Raw genomic sequence first — 6,516 nt, 5'->3', positions numbered from 1 at the left:
ATTTCCATTACTCTGTGCAGGCGCCTGATATCAAGGGTGGTAGAGCGCCCAGGAATAACCCAATTTAGGTCTGAATGCCCTAATCGCCGAATGTGTTTAAATAGATGGACCGCTATAATTTTATAGTCCGCTCCTAACATGGACAGCAGGAGATACAACATTACTTCCATCATATCTTTGTCCGGTTTGGGCAGGGATACTCGCAACGACTCCCTAAGCAAATGTGGGGGGAGTCCCTCTGTGAGAGCCATTTGATACAGCTCCAACAATTTAGGGGCTAAGATTGATTCATAAGCCTAATAAAATTAAAAGGGCAGCCTACCAAGCCCAGGTGTCTATTGCGTAACTGCTACTCTTATGGCCCCATGAATTTCTAGCAACACAAGAGGGGAATTGATATCTTCTCTGTATAGGGGATCCAGAGTGGTCAGTCTTACTTCTCTGAGAAACTCATCAATATATACCTACTGAACTGTGGGGTCATATAATGCTCTATATTGAGCTGTGAAGACCGAGTGCATACCTGCTTGGGTGGAGCATGTATGTGTTGAAGACTCCCTGATTAGGGTGATGGGAGTAGCAGGTGTAGCTCTATGCATAAGTTATGCAAGTAAGCAGCCCGACTTTGGCCTGATAGACAACACCTCTATATCACCTTCTGCCTAAATTTTTTTATAAGGATTGAAATCATGTTTAGGGCCTATTTACAATGTCGGTCAGATAGCCTTCGAACTCCCAATTCTCGATTGGAGCTTGTGCTGCGGACAGTTTCCGCCCACTGCACAAGCTCCCATAGAGAAATGGCAGTTTGCGACCACACCATGTGCGGTCGCATCATAATCAGGTGCTGGGAATGGCCGACCTGAGGTTGGGGGGTTCCCTCACCGAAACAGTGTCATTCAGAGGCAACTCCGACCGACATCGAAATCAGGCCCTTAGTCTCTTTGGTTACTGCCATCAGTCTATTCCACACCTACTTAAACAAATATTCATGTGACAAAAAGGAGACAGCACTTACTTACGGGAAGAGAGGAGGGAAAGACCCAGAAAAGCAGGCATGTATAAGTAGATAGGAAGAACAGCAAGGTGGCTGTGTTGCAAAAGAAAAGACCAACACATACATATCAAAACTGACTACTAGTCTGTCTGAGCCTTGCAGCTGGAAAGTAAACAAACATGTGCAATGCACTAGGTCTTGCATTTGTGAGAGTTAGAGCTATTGGTGCTGAAAATTACAATGTCTTTTACCCATGTGTTTTGGTTTGGAGTGGAGTGTGTGATGTGTAGTATAATTATGTGTGTTGGATTAGAATTATTATTTGTGGAATTGAGTATGGTGTGAAGTGGATTTGTGTAGTTGAATTATATGGCATGGTGTGCAGTGGAATTATGTGGATAGTAATTATGTGGTATTGAATGTACTGATATTATGTGGAGTGGGATTGTGTGTTATAAAGTGTAATTATGTGGAATGGTTGTAGTTGTAAAAGCTTTATTTCGATACGTAAATATCTTAAAAGCGGTACATACAAAAATACATTTTCAAGGCTTATGGAAACATACAGTTATGATTCCTAAAATAGTCGAGTAAAATGCAATAAATAATTAAAAAGAGAATTAAATTGAAATAGAAAGCCTTTTAGCTCGGATCACCCAAGCCCATTTTAAAAACTTTGAAACACCACAAACAATGGAGGGGGATGTATCAGACAATAAAATGCGAAGGGCCACCAGATGCTGTTGTGTACCTATGAGCCTGCACAATGGTTTTAGCCAGCACCTCCTTGGGGCACGATAGTCAGGACATTCGAAGAAAAAATTTGCCACCGTCTCCACCCGTGTCGAGCACGTGGCACAGAAGGCTGAGGACTGGGAAGATGCAGATCTCCACCTGGACGCCAAGTTGGCCAGAGGTAAGGTGCCCACTCTGAGTTTGAAATAGAGAGCCCTGTCAAGGGGAATGGAGATTAGGTCCAAATAAGGCTCATAAGCAACCACGTCTTTGATTCTCAGGAAAGCTGCGGTCGAATTGCAGTGATGAGGATTGCGAATGAGTTTAGTGGCTATCCAGTCCCAATATAGCTTCTTCAGGGTGGCTTTCGGTGGGGCAGAGCGAGTAACCCAGGAATCTTCCAAACCCAGCTCCACCAATAGGCTCTTGATGTCCCTTAGCCATTTGATTCGATGCCAACTCTCCATTGCAATTACCTCAGACAGACCTGCTGCATAGGAGGCTAGCTCCGGGACCCTCCACAGGCGGGCCCACAAAAGCAGAGGCCGTAATCGCGCCTGGTCCGCGATTGATTTGCAGCCCAAGTCAAGAAGCACTGGGACTGTGGGTGTGCTCGATGGGAGTACCAAGAGTTCTTTCAGAAATTTACTTTCTGCCTTGGCTAATACCTCCAGGTTTGTGGAGCCCCACAACTCCGCCCCATACAAAGCCGCAGCAACCCCTCTAGCTTTATAAATATCTATAGCTGGGGAGATACAATGTTTGGGGGATGAACGATGTTCCCTGAGTAGGGCACCAGTCACCCTTTTGTGGTTGAACAACATCTTTTGGATATGTGGGGTCCAACTCATGGAGTTACTGAGGCGAATCCCCAAATAATCAAACTCACTGACCCTCATTAATCAAACTCACTGACCCTCGAAAAATATGGAACGCTTCACGAATTTGCGTGTCATCCTTGCGCAGGGGCCATGCTAATCTTCTCTGTATCGTTCCAATTTTAGTATATGTGCTGCCGAAGCGAATGGTATTTTGTGTTGTGCAGTGGTATGTAGTTGAGTATAATTATGTGGTGTGCTGTTGAATTTTGTGGCATGATGTGGAACTCTGTGGTGTGGATTCGATGCATGTGGTGTGGTGTGTTGTGTAATTGTGTTGTTGAGTTGAATTACGTGGTTTGTTGTTGAATTTTGTGGTGTGGAAGGGAAATGTGTAGAGTTGAAATGCGTGACGTGGAAATGAGTGGCATTAAGTGAAATTATGATGATTGGAACTATGTGGCATGGTGTGGAATGTATTTGTGTTGATTGTGTTACCCAGTTTAAAAATGATGAATCATAATTACAAAGAATGGAGGCCTTTCATTGCGCACAAACTCACAAAATTAAAACGAGTTGCTTCCACAAAAAATGTTGGAAATGCACAAGTGTCTTCAATTTCAGACCAAAGCAAGGAGGTGCTGCAAACAAAACATACACATTCAACACAAGCATAGAAAAAAGAAAATAGTTCCAAGACCAAACACTTCAGCACAATGGTGGAAACTTACCAGTAGTTAGGCGCTGCTCTCTTGGCATTAACAAACAAAAACAAGCACTTTAGGGTATGTGAGAAGCACTTGTGAAAATTGAAAACGAGGGGCAAACACAGTAGCAGCAGACTTCTGCTGTGGCGTTTATTTGGGGCACGCACGGTGTTCACCCTGTGACCGCGTTGCCAAAAGTGTGTGTAGAGAAGGGGGTGTCCGTAGCGCACTGAGGTGTCTCATCGCAGCCACTATGGAGCTCTGCAGACCCACCAGTGCGGCACAGCTTTCGTTATCCTCCAGTAGATGAGTAATGCACAGTCAGTGGTGTGTGATATAAAAGACGTATGCAAAAACAGCAAAAAAAGAAAGGTACTGAACATATTAACATAATTGCAAAATGCAGTTCAACAGTAAAACTGAAAGTGGTAGAATAGAGTTTCTGCTCAATTTGACTTACTATAGTCAGCTTGTTTAATTTATTAAAGTGATCTCATAAATATGTGACAACATAAACCAAATATACCCAAAGTACATTGAAATAAAAAGCAAGTAGCACATCTGTAGCTGCAAGTAAAAGCTGCCACTCTTTACTTGCATGCAGATTTCTTCTGCTGCCTATTAGTCTGTTTTCGAACTAGTGAGCTCATCATGATGGCGGGCGGAACGGGGATGGCCCGACCGCCAGAGGTGTGGCGGTCCCACCTGCCCAATTAGGATGCGCCCGCCATACTGTTATGTTCTTTGTAAGGGACTCTTGCTCTGTTGCTGCTGCTGCCTTGGCACAGTACCTGCTGTGAGTGTGTGAGGGAAGCTTGCACCACTGCTGCTTGTGATGTCGTTCCTGCCAGTGTGAGAAGCTTGCACCTCTGCTGCCTGTGGTCTCCTTGTGAGTGTAAGAAGCTTGCACTGCTGCTGCCTGTGATGTCGTTCTTGTGAGTGTGAGAAGCTTGCACCACTGCTGTTTGTGATGTCCTTCTTGTGAGTGGGAGAAGCTTGCACCTCAGCTGCCTGTGGTCTCCTTGTGAGTGTAAGAAGCTTGCACAGCTGCTGCCTGTGATGTCCTACTCACTACTCTACTCTACTCACTACTCTACTCACTACTCTACTCACTACTCTACTCACTACTCTGCACTCACTACTCACTACTCTACTCACTACTCTACTTACCACTCACTACTCTACTCACTACTCTGCACTCACTACTCACTACTCTACTCACTACTCTACTCACTACTCACTACTCTACTCACTACTCACTACTCTACTCACTACTCACTACTCTACTCACTACTCACTACTCTACTCACTACTCACTACTCTGCACTCACTACTCACTACTCTGCTCACTACTCACTACTCTCTACTCACTACTTTCTACTCACTACTCTACTCACTACTCACTACTCTACTCACTACTCTACTCACTACTCTACTCTACTCACCTCACTACTCTACTCACTACTCTACTCACTACTCACTACTCTACTCACTACTCACTACTCTGCACTCACTACTCACTACTCACCTCACTAATCTACTCACTACTCACTACTCTACTCACTACTCTACTCACTACTCACTACTCTGCACTCACTACTCACTACTCTACTCACTACTCTACTCACTACTCACTACTCTACTCACTACTCTACTCACTACTCACTACTATACTCACTATTCACTACTCTACTCACTACTCTGCACTCACTACTCACTACTCTGCACTCACTACTCACTACTCTACTCACTACTCTACTCACTACTCTACTCACTACTCTACTCACTATTCTACTCACTACTCACTACTCTGCACTCACTACTCACTACTCTACTCACTACTCTACTCACTACTAACTACTCTACTCACTACTCTACTCACTACTCTACTCACTACTCACTACTCTGCACTCACTACTCACTACTCACTACTCACTACTCTACTCACTACTCTACTCACTACTCACTACTCTACTCACTACTCTACTCACTACTCACTACTCTGCACTCACATCTCTGCACTCACTACTTTGCACTCACTACTCTGCACTCACTACTCTGCACTCACTACTCACTACTCTGCACTCACTACTCACTACTCTGCACTCACTACTCTGCACTCACTACTCACTACTCTGCACTCACTACTCTGCACTCACTACTCACTACTCTGCACTCACTACTCTGCACTCACTACTCACTACTCTGCACACTCACTCTGCACTCACTACTCACTACTCTGCACACTCACTCTGCACTCACTACTCACTACTCTGCACTCACTACTCACTACTCTACTCACTACACTACTCACTACTCTGCACTCACTACTCACTACTCTACTCACTACTCTACTCACTACTCTGCACTCACTACTCACTACTCTACTCACTACTCTACTCACTACTCACTACTCTACTCACTACTCACTACTCTACTCACTACTCACTACTCTACTCACTACTCTACTCACTACTCTACTCACTACTCTACTCACTACTCACTACTCTACTCACTACTCTGCACTCACTACTCACTACTCACTACTCTGCACTCACTACTCTACTCACTACTCTACTCACTACTCTGCACTCACTACTCACTACTCACTACTCTGCACTCACTACTCACTACTCTACTCACTACTCTACTCACTACTCACTACTCTACTCACTACTCTACTCACTACTCACTACTCTACTCACTACTCTACTCACTACTCTACTCACTACTCTACTCACTACTCACTACTCTACTCACTACTCTACTCACTACTCTACTCACTACTCTGCACTCACTACTCACTACTCACTACTCTGCACTCACTACTCACTACTCTACTCACTACTCTACTCACTACTCTGCACTCACTACTCACTACTCACTACTCTGCACTCACTACTCACTACTTTACTCACTACTCTACTCACTACTCACTACTCTGCACTCACTACTCACTACTCTACTCACTACTCTACTCACTACTCACTACTCTACTCACTACTCACTACTCTACTCACTACTCACTACTCTGCACTCACTACTCACTACTCTACTCACTACTAACTACTCTACTCACTACTCACTACTCTGCACTCACTACTCACTACTCACTACTCTACTCACTACTCTACTCTCTACTCACTACTCTACTCACTACTCTACTCACTACTCTACTCACTACTCACTACTCTGCACTCACTACTCTACTCACTACTCTACTCACTACTCTACTCACTACTCTACTCACTACTCACTA

At 44.4% G+C, this 6,516-nt stretch overlaps 1 non-coding gene across 1 annotated transcript; it reads right to left on the bottom strand.

Moving 5' to 3' along the window:
* Nucleotides 1–2,653: 2,653 nt before the first annotated feature.
* On the bottom strand, nucleotides 2,654–2,756 carry LOC144825767 (U6 spliceosomal RNA). Its single transcript, XR_013609556.1, has one exon. It is a non-coding gene; the product is annotated as a U6 spliceosomal RNA (small nuclear RNA).
* Between the last annotated feature and the right edge of the window lie 3,760 nt (nucleotides 2,757–6,516).

The sequence above is a fragment of the Lissotriton helveticus genome, chromosome 3_1, assembly GCF_964261635.1.
Source record: "Lissotriton helveticus chromosome 3_1, aLisHel1.1, whole genome shotgun sequence".
NCBI classification, from domain to species: domain Eukaryota; kingdom Metazoa; phylum Chordata; class Amphibia; order Caudata; family Salamandridae; genus Lissotriton; species Lissotriton helveticus.
This window is presented reverse-complemented; position numbering and strand designations above follow the sequence as displayed.